The 17,064-nt window shown below is 39.4% G+C and overlaps 1 protein-coding gene across 2 annotated transcripts in view; it reads right to left on the bottom strand.

Annotated features, from left to right (window-relative positions):
• CDH13 (cadherin 13) overlaps positions 1 to 17,064 on the bottom strand; it is a 1,174,890-nt gene that overhangs the window by 497,917 nt on the left and 659,909 nt on the right. The window lies entirely within an intron of this gene.

Genomic DNA, 17,064 nt, shown 5'->3' with positions numbered 1-17,064 from the left:
TGTTACAGCTTTGTAGTATACTTTGAAATCAGATAGTGTGATACCTACAACTTTGTTCTCTTTGCTTAAGCTTGCTTTGGCTATCCACGGTCTTTCGTGGTTTCATATTATTTTTAGGATTATTTTTCCTAGTTCTGTGAATAATATCATTGGTATTTTAATATAGATTATGTTTAATCTGTGGATCATTTGGGGTAGTATAGCCATTTTAACATTATTCTGGCAACTCATGAACATGGGATGTCTTTCCATTTATTTTTGCTTTCTTCGATTTCTTTTATCAGTGTTTTATAGTTTTAAGTGTAGAGATCATTCACTTCCCTTGTTAAACTTGTTCCTAAATGTCCATCAATAGATGAATATCACACATATATACACACACATACACACATATATGTGTATATATAAATGTGTATATATTATATGAGACAGGAAATCCTGTCATTTGTGACAACATGGATGAACCTGAAAGACATTATGTTAAGTAACTCAGGCAACAGTAAGGCAAATACCATATAGTCTCATTCCCATGTGAACGCTAAAATATTGATCTCATAGAAGTAGCGAGTAGAATGGTGGTTGCCAGTGGCTGGGGTGGTTGCAGGAAATTGGGAGTTATTAAGGAGATGTTGGCCAAAAGACAGAACATTTCAATTGGATAGGAAAAATAAGCTCAAGAGAACTACTGTCCAACATGGCAACTACAGTTAATACCAATATACTGTATTCCTAAAAATGCTAAAAGAGTGGATGTAAAACATTCTTAACACAAAAATAGTCACTATGTGACATAATGTATATGTTCACTAGCTAGATTTAATCATTCCATAATATATAGATACTTTAAAAGATCATGTCATACACAGTAAAAACTATAATTTTATGTCAATTTTAAAAGAAAGAAAACAAAGGAAAAGATTCTAAAAGAAAAATAGTTTATAAACAGAAAGCAGATAATCCTTGGCGTGGAATCCTTGATGTCATGTCCTAGCTACATAACTTAGGGTAGTTACTCATTTTTTTCAATCTTCTCCTCCTGCTCACAGGGGTAACAATAATCCCTATATGAAAAGTTATCATGGGAGTTAAATGAGATAATGCATGCTAAGGGCATAGTATAATTCCTGGTAAACAGTAAAGCCCTTAGAAATTATGGCTGTTATTGTTATTCCTATTATTACCTCGCACTCTGTTACGAAGAAATTGTAGCTGAGAAACACTTTGTTAAGATTACCTAAGCCTCTTGTGTTTAATACTTTCCAACCCAGTTCATGACTAAAATTTGGCTTCCCATACCTGCACAGAATGAATAAGTTGACAGGAAAACACAAATATCCATTTCAATCAATAATTATATTTCTCACTATAATATGTTTTCTTTCTGGTTTATGTATATATCTGTTATATATTTGATTAGTAGAATACTATTCCTGAGATAGAAATAGCCTCCGAATATAGACACCAAATCAAGCTTCTGAGTCTATAAAGATGACGACATTCTAGACTGTTAACACAGATAAAGTCTTGCTATGAAGGTGGTTTTGTACAGAAAACAATTGACCTTTCCCGGATGACAGCTGACCACAGCAAGCAACATCTGGGAATTTGAGTGTCATTTTCTTCCAGTGGCAAGGCTGCCTCATGTACCTTTTTCTCTATGTGTTGCATCTCCCAAATTAGAGCAAGGACCCCATAAGGCATGGGGAAGGTTAGACGTCTGTGCCTCTTCAGGTTCTAACATAATAAGCTTCAATAAGTGCTTACTATTAAAAATAATTTAATGAAAGCCCTTTACTGCCAGACCAGTCTCTGACCTCTTATCATAGAATTTGGCCCTTATCATATATGAGTAGTGCAAAAACCTCTCATAAAAGCCCAACGCATATTCTATTGCTGATAACCCATCTTTAGAAAGATCAATTCAAAATAGAATCTAATACTACACAGTAATTATTGTTGTGATAAAATCTAATGCAATGACCATTGCTGTTATGTAATTGACTCAAGTATCTGTTTAGTAACTATAGTCCAAAAGATGTGTTTATAAATTCAGTCATGTATCCAATACCAGAAACCAAGGAATCAGTATTGGATATAATTAGATATAATCAGTATTGGAAATAATCAAGTATTGGATATAATTACCCAATAGATACTGTAAAATGCTGTTTTCTGAAAGCACATCCATTGATTTCATTAAAAATTTATTAATTTTTATTAATCTATTATGCCATGCAAGTGTAAATAAAGAAAAAAGAAACAGAGTATAATCAGATTAAACTAATATAACTGTTCTAGCTCTTATAACACTGATTTTCTGAACATACCCTGAGGATATTCATAAATACAATGCCACCTGATCATGGTTGTTGTTTTTAATGAGAGTCCCAACAATTTCAGTTCAAATATTTGTAATCATTTTTATCACCCAGAATAAATTGCCAACTTAGTGAGTGTGTGTGATGGGCCTTATCTGGAAGAGGTATAGCTCCTACTGCTTGATTTGAAAAGACCTGTTCAAAACAGAAACAGGTTGCAAAACAAAAAGATGGCTGTACACTTTTTGTCACTGTGGTCCAAAGCTGCTTTATGTAAAAATGTGTCCCAAGCAAGCAGATGGGAAGTGATGGGGAGTTCTTGGCAGCTAGCAGGACAGCAGAGGTACCAAAAAGCCATCAGCCCCCAAAAGTTCCCACATGGAAAAGTGGCCGCAGGACAGAGGACAGAGAGGACAAGGGGGCCCAGAACTAGGCAATATGAGAAGAAAAGTAGAAGTCAAACTAGAAATGCAATATTAATGAAACCACTTCTAAGAGTCTCACTGGGCAAAGGAGAAAGTACCACTAAGTCCCATTGTGATTACAACTGTATATTAATTGGGTTTTGCCCATATCTATGTTCATGCTTCAGTTGACAGATACCAAGTTGTCAAAGTTTGAACAGAAACTAACTGCATTGATCTTATGTCTTGTTATAACCTGATACTTCTTAAATTTGTGCTTTCTGAACTAAATATACACAAAGGTGGTGACAAAGGCCAACAGTGAAAAACGATACCTCAAGGACATTACAAATTAACTTTGCTATATAGATACATTCAATAACTCATAACCATTGGGAACAGGCATGATGAAAAGTGATGTGATAAATTTGTATATTAAAAATAACTTAGAGGAACTCTGAACTGGTCAAGGTGACATTAGCTATATGGAAAATAATCATAGAAAACACCTTTTCATCATATAAGGGACCAAACATACAAGATGAATTAAGGGGTAGCTCAAGGCATTTTCCTGAATAATTCAGGCAAAAGTCCCAGTTGGCATAAATTCAGGTCAAAACAAGCCGGAGTTGAATTAACCACCTTTCCCTTGCTCTAACCTCCACTGGTTTTGAGTTATTAGCAGTCAGGGCTAGTTTTATTTTTAGTTACATCAAACAGTTATGAGGGCCACCAAGAAAACTGTCTTGGTCTCTGTGGAAATAAATCTACTAAAATTCTACCTTGGATTATTTTTGCATAGGGTTAACAAAGTAGTATATGAAAATGCAAATGCTATTTTGAGGACTTTTAACATCTTGTTACTAACTCTGCTGCCTAATGATGACTTTGTCCTATTTCTGCCCTATCAGGTGGTGGAAAGAAGAAGGGACAATCTTGCAGCAGGGTTACCAAACCACAAGTATCTAGAAGCTGGGAGTGAGGTGGGGTATAAAGCAGGGGTACAATAAGCTGAAAAGTTGGATGAGAAAAGTGACAATTCTCCCTGGAAGATGAAGAAGCAGAACCCTCTGAATATACTTCTTATGTGACTTCTAACCAGAATTATTCTTCAAGGAAAAGCAGCAAAGTCTAAAAGATTTCTGATTTATTAAGTGATTTATCCACTTATCCATTAATTCTTCCATTCAGTAACTGAGAACAGTCAATCACTGTAATCAGCATGAAGGATGCAAAGATTAATGAGATCAGGTTGGTAGCTTGCTGCTTTGAACAACACGTAGTCTCATAGAGAAATAGACCTGTACTGTCAAATACCATTTGATAAGACCTTTAACAAAGGTCTGCATGACATGCTGCATGAGTGCACAAAAGACAGGATGGATTAGCAAAGGCAAAGTGGAGGGAGGCTTCTCATGGGAGACAAATTGAACTCCAGATCTTGAGAAATGTATAGGTGTTCTTTGGGTGGAGATGAGAAAAAACACTCTAGGCAGTAGGCAGAGAGAACAGTCATTGGGAAAAGCAAGATGAAAGGCAGCCCTGAGTGAAGATGCATGGTCAGAAAGAAAAAAAGTGCATGTACATAAACAGTGGAGAGTCACTATAGCGAGTGCCTTGGAGCCCAAAGAGAAAGACCCTGAACACAGGACCAAGAGGTCTAGTTTTCTTCTGCAGTAAAGAGGAACCTGATTTCATTCACACTGTGTAGAAGTAATTCGATAAGAGGGAATGTATTAGTCTGTTCTCACACTGCTAATAAAGACATACATGAGACTGCACAATTTATAAAGAAAAAGGGGTTTAATGGACTCATAGTTCCACATGGGTGGGGAGGCCTCACAATCATGGCGGAAGGCAAAGGAGGAGCAAAGGCAGGTCTTACATGGTCACAGGCAAGAGAGCATGTGCAGGAGAACTCCCCTTATAAAACCATCAGATCTTGTGAGACTTCTTCAATACCTGAGAACAGCATGGGAAAAACTTGCCCCCATGATTCAATTACATCCCACTGGGTGCCTCCCATGACACCCGGGGATTATTACAATTCAAGGTGAGATGTGGGTGGGGATACAGAGCCAAACCATATCAGGGACTGAAGCATGAATTGTTTGAATAGAGACCCCAGTTAGGAAGTCATTGCAAATATTAATAATTAAAATAGAATTGAATGTAGTTAGTTCCTGTAATGGAATATTGCACAGTAGCAATAAGGAGAATGAGCAAACTATATGCAACAACGACATCAATCTAACCATGATGACTGAAAGAAGGTGACACAAAAGAGTACACACAGCATGAGTCCATCAGTAGAAAGTCCCAAAACAGGCCAATCTAATCTGTACAGTTAAGTATCAGGAGAGTGGTTCCCTCTGGGGAGAAGCTAGTGATTAAAAGGGGTTACAAAAGGAAGAGTCCTCTTCTGTTTCTTAATCTAGGTGCTGGCTATTGAGGTGGGATCACTGGTTAAAATTCATCCAGCTGGATGAAGTGCAGCCCACAAAGAGAAATTGTTTTAATGGTTACATAAAATAGAACATTATCATTTACATGGCAACTGTATGATAGACACTGTCATAAATCCTTACACATGATCAGAAAGGAAATTATTATCCCTATTTCAGAGGTGAGAAAACTGAGACACCAAGAGGCTAAACCATGTATCCAAGCCCAAGAAGCTAATAAATGGTCCAGCTAGACTGTCCGCATTCTGAGTTTCTACTGTTGGGGTGAATGTGCCCTTAGATGTCCCTGGCATTATTAATATTAAAATTTATATCATGCTGAATCCTATATGTTTACTCCATTAAAACAGCCTCAAATAAGAGAAGGATAAAATGCAGCACAGATCTTTTAGAGCAGTGGTTCCCAATGCAGGCTGCACAATAGAATCACCTTAAGAGTGTTGAAAAAATATCAATATCTGGGTTCCACACTAAAGTGGAGCCCAGGCATCTGCATTTTTATAAAGCACCCAAGATGATTCTGATGTACATCCACAGTTACCAGACACTGCCCTAAACAGAAGCCTAGAAAGAAGCTGACGGCAGCTACCAAAAATACATGAGATTAATGTAAGTGGGTCATGAAGCTGGGGTAACAATTTCTAGCCGTAGAGGCCAAAAGGGTCCCATGTTGGGTTATGCACTGTTCATTTCTTGACGACCAAGTTCATGCACATTCATATGCAGACAGCGAATTCTTTCTGGTGTTTGCCTCCAGTGGGAATTTGTCTTTTTTGGTTCTTGCAGGCCAGGAGCAAGCAATAGCCCGTAATGCTTTTCACTCCTGTTTCACTAAAGACTCACTTGATAAATGTAGGAGTTTCACATTTTTCTATTTCAAAAGGGCAAGGCATGGTGGTGTTCCAACACCTTAAGGGAGCTGTAGTGAGCAGGCAGTTAATGGGAGCCCAGGTAACTTGATTTTTCTCCTGCAATACAAGTGACATCTCCATTATGCAAATCCGGGCGAATGTTCAAAAGGATGCAAATAACATTGTCTTTTCAGTCTAATATCCTTTAATGTTTTAGACTGCTGGTTTCATCAACAGCATTAATTTTCATTCAGACCCTGCATTTCAAGTGATTGCACGGCAGTGGCTCGTTTTACAGAGAAATAAAGACGTGTCCACTTGAGTTTTATGAAAGGCAAAATAATTTTTGTGGGTGTGTGTAGTATTTGTTGACGACTCTTTGGGAAAAGGTTAAGCAATTAACTTTCAAACACAAGTCTCAGGGACACAAGCTTTCTTCTTGGTAACTCTGCCATGTGAATGTCACCACAGAGAGGTCCTGCCTGGACAGCTGGCTCTATGTGGCTCCTTCAGCTTGGGGGATGGCTTCCAGGAGGCATAGGGAGCGGCCAGCCTGTCTCTTCCCTGCACTTGCTCCTGTGACCTTGATCAACCTCTCATATCCTGCACCTTTGGTCTCCTTGTTTCTAAATGTGATCCAAGCAATAGACTTTATGCCTAATTTGATTCCCTCTTCCTCCACCTCATGTAGACCTTGGGCTAGTCATTTAACTTCTTTGCTTTTCCATTATTAGAAGACACCATGGCATAAGATTGTTGGGACTTAAAACAAGCTGGTGCAACACAATGGCTCACACAGTGCTCAAGGATAGGCGCTCAGAGTGAGTTAGCTATTGGGGCTGGGCTAGAGATGAGTGAGGAGCTTGCTTTCTGCACCATCTCAAAGGAGGCACCAAAAAACTCAATCATCAAGATATGTACTATTTTAATGCAATATTTTTAAAAATCACAATAACTGCACAAAAGTCATGATGGACACCACCTCAAAAATTTAAATACAGACAGGATCCATCACAGTGCCAACACAAGCCATACTGTAGCCCGAGGCAAAAGAAAGAAATCAGTAATACCGATGGCCTCTTTTTAAAAAAAATGTTGATATTTTGCTCATTATGGGTTTTCTGCATAGATTTTGATCCTGTCTTTAACATTTCATTTCTCATGGACTTCTATGCATTAATTTTGGGTTTCAAAAATGTTGCATTACAATGCTATCACTCTTGATCAGAGGTCCTAAATCTATTCGGTACCAGGGACTGGTTTCTTGGAAGACAATTTTTCCATGGACCAGGAGGTGGGGGGATGATTTGGGGATGATTCAAGCACATTAAACTCATTGTGCACTTTATTTCTATTATTATTACATTATAATACATCATGAAATAATTACATAAGTCATCATAATATAGAATCAGTGGGAGCCCTGAGTTTGGTTTCCTACAACTAGATGGTCCATCTGGGGGTGATGGGAGACAGTGACAGATCATCAGGCATTAGATTTTCATAAGGAGCATGCAACCTAGATCCCTTGCACATGCAGTTTACAATAAGGTTCATGTTCCTATGAGAATCTAATGTTGCCCCTGATCCAACAGGAGGTGGAGCTCAGGCGGTAATACAAGCAATGGGGAGTGGCTGTAAATACAGATGAAGTCTGCCTTGCTCACCTGCCTGCTACTTACCTCCTGCTGTGTAGCCAGGTTCCTAACAGGTCATAGACTAGTACTGGCCTGTGGCCCAGGGTACAGGACCCCTGCTCTTGCTGACTGAAGGTTTTGGCCCCTGAAGTGAGTGCCTCATCAGCGCTCTCTGGCTTCATCAGCTGGCCCCAGTCTGGGTTCTGCCAGTGATCAGGTCCTACTGGATGTCTCTGATTTCACTCCAGCCATCCTGGGCCTTTCTCTGTGTTGGACTTCCTCAACATTCCACTGACATTTGCTGAATGAACATGGCCTATAAAGTACCTGGAGGCTTGTCAAACATTTATGGCCTTTTTACACGGGTAACTTCAGCTTGTGTTCATGAAGGTGGCCCTAAAAAAGATGAACAGTATCTTCCAGATGAAAAAAGGGGTAATCTCAGGGAACCATCCATGGGGTACAGGTTACAATACACATGGGAGCATGGGAATGGCAGGGGGACAAGTATGAATCGAATATCTAGCCGTTGCTTCACTTTACACATGGCATGAGCCTCAGTCCATTCACAAGGAGATATATATATACACACACACACACACACACACACAAATATATATATACAAATATATAAATATGCACACATAAATATATATATGTGTGTGTGTGTATATATATACACATTTTTTGGAGATGGAGTCTCACTTTGTTATCCAGGCTGAAGTGTAGTGGTGTGATCTTGGTTCACTGCAATCTCCACCTCGAGGGTTCAGGCAGTTCTCCTGCTTCTGCCTCCCAATTAGCTGGGACTACAAGTGCATGTTGTCATGCCTGGCTAATTTTTTGTATTTTAGTGGAGATGGGGTTTCACTGTGTTGCCCAGGCTGGTCTCGAACTCCTGAGCTCAGGCAATCCATCCACCCTTGGCCTCCCAAAGTGCTGGGATTATAGGCGTGAAGAATAGGATATATTTTTAAATTTGACAACGGAAACTTCTACCACTCAAATCTGTACATCTGTAAAGCTGCCTCTGACCAGAGGGAGCACGCCTTTTAAATTCTGCACAAAGATACCATAGAGGCTAGCAGATGCCCTGAGGATAGAACTCTTTTGGGTTCACTATAAAAATGGAAAAATATTTGTCAAAGTCAAGTCAACTGCAAATGTCAGCTGGAATATGGATGCAACTGGCATTGTGCAGAAAGGTCTGCCTGGGGCTGATGTGGGAAGAGGGAAGGTCCACCCACAACCTAGAGACAAAACTGCTTGAGGTGTTTGGGTCAGTCATCACCCAGAATCCAGTTCGTGCCTCCAACACTGGGGTGAGAGCTAAAGCAGGAAAGTTGCTCAGACTTGCCAGACAAGGAGAAACAAATTTAGAGACTTGCATTTGAGACAGGGTGAAGATGGCTGAGCCATTATTTCTTGGGCAATGGCTCTTTGCTCCTCTGAAACCTGGGACAGAAAGTGGGTGGGACGTGGGCAGGAACCCTCCAGTTTGCCCATGCTCCTTGGTCTGTTTCTTTGGTCCACCCTCGTCCCACTTCTCTGTGATACCTGGCAACAATGAGTAGTGTTTATCATTTTTCTATATAATTTGTTATGCATTTGAATACGAAGTTGGTTATTAAAACTGCCAACAAACACAGAATACACTCTAGAATCCAGTTACAGTTGTCCCTTTGTATCCGCAGGTGTTGGTTTCAAGATCCCTCCCCCACCAACACCAAAATCCTGGGATGCTCAAGTCTCTTATATAAAGCGACAAAGTATTTGCATACAACCTACGAACACCCTCCCAACATCCCTGTATACTTGAAATCATCTCTAGATTACTCATATGTAATAGCTAATGCAATGCAAATACTATGTAAAAAGTTAGTATATTGCTTTTTATTTTTTTTTATGGTTATGATGTTATTCTTACTGTTTTTGTCCCTGAATATTTTCCATCATTGGTTGGAACCTGTAGATATTCATGACCACCTGTACTCAGTGAAACCCTAAAGTAGACCCCATCCCCAGGTCAACTGCAGTCAGTCAGCTCAGCTAATCCACGAAAATGCCACCTGTGCCCCTCAAACAGCCTCATAATTACTTCCTCCAGATTTCACCTCAAATGGACAAAAATAATAAAATACCATATAGAAATTGACAAGGCTCAGGTCCCTTCAGGAAACAATGAGCCCAGATAAAACTACATAATGACTTTTTTCTAGGTGAGACTTTTTCTTCCTTCTGTGTAGGACTTTCTGCATTAGTAAGAACATTTTGTTTCTTGCCAAGAATCTACAGATAGGATCACATCGATACTCTGGTCCTCCAGACAAAATGTACTTTTGAAGGTTAAGGAGACATTCCAAAATAAAACAAAAACCAAAGGAGAAAGAAATTATGAGTGAGAATAACTGGCTGCAGAAAAGGTGTCTGAACCAGAGTTAACATTTGTGCAGGGAGGGTGTGTACAGAAGCTGGTTAGATCTTTTATAATTAAAATTCAGTCAGAAAACAGCTGTAACCAGCTCAAGAGAACCTATCCAGTTTGTTCACTTTATTAAAAAAATCGTTTCCCTATCAAACTTCAGTCTTTGTTTTCTTCAACGTATTCTGAAAAGGTTTTAAAAAGAAACACATACATTATATTGTATTATACTATAGTACTTTGTTTATATTAATGTTATTTTATATCATTTATTACTAATCATACTTATGTAATCAAAGTAATTATATTTACTATACTTACATTTACTATATTATTATATTATGCTATGTTATGTTATATAATATATTTAAATACTTTGCCATTTTTTTTCTGCACCGAATTGGCCAGAGAAGTTCTCAGCCTCAGATATGGCTGGTAGTTTGGAAATGTTAGTTTGCTCCCTCCTTCCACTAAAAAATCCTCAATTCTTTTCATAGTAGCCTGTACTCTTTAATCTTAATCTCGTTTTCATTTCCTATAGACCATCATGTTTTGAGTGTTCACTAAGTAGCTGGCACTATAGTAAATATATTTTAATGAGTGGTCTCATTTTATTTTTACTTGTGAAATAGGTGGTAGTATCATATCTCATTTTTCAGATAAGGATTTTATGGTCTAACAGGTAACTTGCTCAGAGTCAAACAGCCAGTGAGTCCAGTGCCATCTAGAACCAACTCTCTGCTTTGACTACTCAGATTCTTCTCCCGAGTGGTCTCTTTGCTCAGGATTGAAAATCCAAAGTGAGAAGCCAAAAGGGAGGGTGTTTACTAAAGTCGAACACTTCCCCGGAACTAGCAACGTCATGAATGACAAGAAATCCATGCTCTTTGAAAACTACGGGCTGAGTTAGTTCATAAGGCTGCCTGTGAAGCTAAGTACTGTGTTTGATAGCACACACAGACTACAGGGGCTTGGTGTTTCAGACCTCACAGAGAATGGTGTTTGGCTCTAAGCTTGTGTAAAGATAAATGTCTACCCTCATTCACTTACATTCATTTATTTAACAGTTTTTGAGAACTTGCTATGTGTCAAATGCTGAAACAGACAATAGATAGATGTAATGATTAATAAAATTATATCCCCAGCCTCCAGGAGTTTATAACTTTAGATATAAAGATAATTCCCAAGTAGATATTATTACAAAAAAAAAAAAAAAAAAGGTCATTCAAAGACCAAAGGATGTAAATGCTGCAAGGGTTCCAAAAAGAAGGTTATTTCCAGCTGAGACTAAGACCTCAATACACAGAGAGGCGGGTGATGGCAAGGTGGAAGGGAAAAGGCACTTCAGGGATAAAGGCATCACTGCAAGAATTCCAAAGGACATTTCAGGTAGACATCGTCCCTGGCTACACATTACAATCTCCTGTGGAACTTTTTTTCTTTCTTTCTTTCTTTTTTTTTTTTTTGAGATGGAGTCTAGCCTTGTTGCCCAGGCTGGGGTGCAGTGGCACAATCTCGCAATCTCGGTTCACTGCAACCTTCACCACCTGGGTTCAAATGATTCTCATGCCTCAGCCTCCCAAGTAAGTGGGATTACAGGTGTGCACCACCACGCCCAGCTAATTTTTGTAATTTTAGTAGAGACAGGGTTTCACCATGTTGGCCAGGCTGGTCTTGAATTCCTGGCCTCAAGCAATCCACCCTTCTAAGCCATCCAAATTGCTGGGATTACAGGAGCAAGCCACCACCCCCGGCCATGCTGTGGAACTTTTTAAAATACATTGGGCCCCACACTCGGAGTTCATATTCAACTTGTCTGGGGTAGGGTCTGAGCATTGGTATCATCCAGTAACTCCACAGATAATTCAAATATTCAGCCAGGAGGGAGGAGCCCTAAGTAGAGATTTAACAATCTGTCAAGATCTAAGGGATTGTGCTGAATGAGTCAGGGTTTCTAGGGAAGAGGACCAACATTTATTGAGTAGCCCCATCATTAAGTGGGAACTTTTCTTCTTCTGAATATAGAATCTCACCTAATTTTCTCAACAATGCTGTAAATAAGGAGTGAACAGAATTAATTGGGAGTTTACCATGGCCTAAAACTGTGCTAGAGCATTATACAAATTATCTCATTTAATTAAATATCAAATATCATGATGAGGTTACATGTTAGCCTATCAACCATGGAGACCCACAGAGGTCAGCTGCTCAAGAGAATAACAGGATGAAAATATGCTTTGATGAAAATCCATCCATCAGCAGCCCTGAATGAGGAAGCAATGCAACGTGTTTAGAAGCCCCTAAGGTGCCCAGGTTTGCTGGAAAGGAAAACTTATTATCTCAGGGCACTGGAAGAACTTACTTCTTTGCCAACTTTCTTCTATTTCCTATTTGTCTCTTTCTTGTCGATTTACAGGAGCTCTTTTAACACTAAGGACAGTAGCTGTCTGGCACATATGTTGCAAAATTTTTCTGTCCAATTGTTGTTTGTTTTATAACCTTATGGTCTCCCAAATAGACAGAGGTTTTAGTGATTTATATTTTTATTTACTATTTTTTTGGGTTGGAGCCTTGCTTACTAGCCTTCCCTGGTCCAAAATTACATGTTTAGCTTCTCCTATTCAGGGATAGGTCACTGTCATTTTGTCGTGCTTTGCTTTTATTCCACTCTTCAGCTATTGTGTTTTTTACAAACTGAATGTTTGTGGCAACCCTGCGTTGAGCATGTCTGTCAACATATTCTCACTTCGTGTTTTGGTATCATATTTTGGTAATTTTGGCAATATTTTAACATTTTTCATTATTATTGTGTCTCTTATGATGATCTGTGATCAGTGATCTTTGATGTTACTATTGTAATTGTTTTGGGGTACCATGGGCCATGTCCACAGAAGACAGAAGATGGCAGGCAAATGTAACTGATAAATGCTGTGTGTGTTCCGGCTGCTGCACTGAGCAGCCATTCCCCCATCTCTCTCCCTCTCCTCTCTCCCTCCCTCTCCTCTCCTTCCCTATTCCCTGAGACACCACAATATTTAAATTAAGCCAATGAACACCCCTACAATGGTCTCTAAGTGTTCAAGTGAAAAGAAGAGACACATGGCCCTCACTTTAAATCAAAAGCTAAACTGATTAAGCTTTTTCTAAAATTTTATTTATTTATTTAGCGATGGAGTCTCGCCCTGTCGCCGGGGCTGTAGTGCAGTGGTGCAATCTCGGCTCACTGCAACCTTTACCTCCCAGGTTCAAGCAATTCTCCTGCCTCAGCCTCCAGAGTAGCTGGGATTACAGGCGTGTGCCACCATGCCCGGCTAATTTTTTTTTTTTTTTTTTTTTAGTACAGATGGGGTTTTACTATGTTGGCCAGGCTGGTCTCAAACTCCTGACCTCAAGTGATCCGCGCACCTCAGCCTACCAAAATGCTGGGATTACAGGTATCAGCCACGGCCCAGCCTAGACTGATTAAGCTTAATGATGAAGGCATGTCAAAAGCTGAGATAGCTGAAAGCCAGACCTCTTGTACCAAACAGTCAGCCAAGTTATGAATGCAAAGGAAAAGTTCTTGAAGAAAACATAATGTGCTACACCAGTAAATACATGAATGGCAAGAAAGTGAAACTGCCTTATTGTTGATGTGGAGAAAGTTTAAGTGGTCTGGATAAAAGATCAAACTACTCACAACATTCACTTAAGCTAAAGCCTAATCCAGAGCAAAGCACTCTCTCTCTCTTCAATGCTATAAAGGCTGAGAGAGGTGAAGAATCTGCAGAAGAAAAGTCTGAACCTAGCAGAAGTTGGTTCATGAGGTTTAAGGAAAGAAGCCATCCCTATAACATAGTGCTGGGTGAAGCAGCACATGCTGATATAGAAGCTGCAGCAAGATATCCAGATGATCTAGCTAAGAAAATGAAAGTGGTTACACTACACAATACACTTTCAGTGTAGATGAGACAGCCTTCAATCGAAAGAAGGGGCCATCTACGACTTCCATAGCTAGAGATAAGTCAATGCCTGGCTTCAGAACTTCAAAGAATAGGCAGACTCTCTGGTTAGGGGGTAATATTGAAGCAAATGCTCATTGGCCATTCTGAAATTTACTCTGCCTTGCTCTGTAAATGGAATAACAAAGTCTGGATGACAGCACATCTGTTAACACCATAGTTTACTGAATATTTTAAGCCCACTGCTGAGACTTACTGCTCAGGAAAAAAAGGTTCACTTCAAAATGTTACTGCTCATTGACAATGCACCGAGTGACCCAAGAGCTCTGACGGAAATGTGCAAGATTAATGTTTTCGTGTATGCTGACACAACATCTACTTTTCAACTCATGGGTCAAGGAGTAATGTTGACTTTCAAAATACATTTTGTAAAACTATACCTTACAAGATACAGAAATACATTTTGTAGGCCGTAGCTGGCATATGGATTTCTTTGATGCATCTGGGCAAAGTAAACTGAAAACCTTCGGGAAAGGATTTACTGTTCTAGATGCCATTAAGAACATTGGTGATTCATGATAGGAGGCCAAAATATCAACATTAACAGGGGTTTGGAAGAAGTTGATTCCAACCCTCATGGATGACTTTGAGGGGCTCAAGACTTCAGTGGAAGAAGGAACTGAAGATATGATGGAAATAGTAAGAGAACTAGAATTAGAAGTGTGGCTTGAAGATGTGACTGAATTCCTGCAATTTCATCATAAAACACCAATGGATGAAGAGTTGCTCTTATGGATGAGCAAAGAAAGACATTTCTCGAGATGGAATCTACTCCTGGTAAAGATGCTATGAACACAGTTGAAATTCCAAAAAAAAGGAATTTAGAATATTACATAAATTTAGTTGATAAAGCAGCAGCAGCGTTTGAGAAGACTGACTCCAGTTTTGGAACAAGTTCTACGGTAGGTAAAATGCTATCAAATAGTATCACATGCTACAGAGAAAGATCTTGCAAAAGAAATCGTTGTTTGGTATTACAAACTTCATTGTTGTCTTATTTTAAAAACTGCCGCAGCACCCCGCGTGCTGTCCTTCAACAACCACCACCCTGACCAGTCAGCAGCCATCGACAATGAGGCAAGACTCTTTACCAGCAAAAAGATTCAGATGTTTTCTAGCACTTTCTTAGTAATAATGTATTTTTAATTAAGGTATGTACATTTTTTGGCCGGGCACGGTGGTTCACGCCTGTAATCCCAGCACTTTGGGAGGCCGAGGCAGGAGGATCACGAGGTCAGGAGATTGAGATCATCCTGGCTAACACGGTGAAACCCCGTCTCTACTAAAAACACAAAAATTAGCCGGGGGCAGTGGCGGGCGCCTGTAGTCCCAGCTACTTGGGAGGCTGAGGCAGGAGAATGACGTGAACCCGGGAGGCAGAGCTTGCAGTGAGTGGAGATCACGCCACTGCACTCCAGCCTGGGCTACAGAATGAGACTCTGTCTCAAAAAAAAAAAAAAAAAAAAAAGTATGTACATTTTTTTAGACGTACAACTATTGTGCACTTACTAGACTGCAGTATAGTATAAATAGAACTTTTGTATGTACTGGAAAAGCAAAAAAAAAAAAAAAATCATGTGACTCACTTTATTGTGATATTCCTTTGATTGTGGTGGTCTGAAATCAACCTTTGATATCTCTGAGCTATGCCTATATTATCTTTAGGTATGTTTTATAGTTTGCTTCTCACTTTTAGATCTCATATTCATCTAAAAGTGTGCGTCACTACATGTTGTGAGAGAGGAAGCTAATGATGTTTTTCCCAGATGTATAGCCGATTGTCTCAACTCCATGTATTTAATAGCCAGTTCCTTACAGGGTAATTTCCACTCATTAATAAAGATGGGCAAATTGCCCCTGACCTTTAAGGTGAGATTTAATACCCATTTTTATCAATGGTTTCCAGGACGTGGCAGATACGTGCAGTGTTGGAATGATTTTAATGTTCCCCCTAACCTCTGACATTTGCATTGCAGCTATTGTGCTATGGATTTTGTCTAACAGAATTTTAAAACAGTTACTTTGTGTGTGTATCCAGGAGCCCCTTGGCATTGGGACTATTTTAAATTCAAGCTCAAGAGTGGAAAGGAGGCATGTAAATCTCTACTAACAAACCCTCGGGGATGAAATATTTACTTTCTCTTCTACTTCAGATCTATAAAAACAGTTGACTTACAATGAGTTAATTAGAATAAATCTAGCCCCGATATTAGACTTGTTTGTATCTGTTACATGGAATTCTTACCTTTGGCCTCCCAGAGAACTTAAAGCTATTTCCTGTGACTAAATATTCAATTCAAATTCACAATATGAAAAAAAAAAAAAAAAAGTTAAAATGAGACAAACCCGCACAAAAGTAGTTGATTCATTCTTCCCAAAAGAGCACCCATTACAATAAAAAACAAAAATAAATAAAAAGGAAAGCTGTCACTACCACAGTATGAGGCAGGCAGAGTGCTGCGTGCTTTCTGTATTTCTGTCTAGGCTTAGCATGCTGGCTATTGTTATTCTGATAAGACTGGTTAAGAGACTAAGGTTCAACATCCTGCCCTTTCCCCTCTTCAGGAAAGGTAGAGTCAGGTTCTAAATTCAGTGTTCTAAATTTCCTGTTTCTCTTTTCAGTCCCGTTTCTTGCTATGAACACAGGTTTTTCATAGAATGCGAATCAGATGTTCTTAAGGAGTTTGCTCCAGCCTCTAACATATTTGGCTACACTTGTATCCTTCTCTTCTCTGCTGACATATGAAGGACTACCCTGGAATGAGGCCACCTCAACTGGCATTGCCAGGATGCAGAGTAAACTCTATGGTGAAAGAGAGAAGGGATTTAGACAGCTTTTCTTGCTGTCTCCTTCAGAGCTTGTTCTGTTTCCCTTCCCAGTACTGTGTTTAGTGATGCCGGGTTGATAGCTTCATCTTAAAATCAACCATAACAGGACTCTTTACACCATGGAAACTGGCAAGTCA

This window comes from Chlorocebus sabaeus, chromosome 5, assembly GCF_047675955.1.
Source record: "Chlorocebus sabaeus isolate Y175 chromosome 5, mChlSab1.0.hap1, whole genome shotgun sequence".
Taxonomy (NCBI): Eukaryota; Metazoa; Chordata; class Mammalia; order Primates; family Cercopithecidae; genus Chlorocebus; species Chlorocebus sabaeus.
This window is presented reverse-complemented; position numbering and strand designations above follow the sequence as displayed.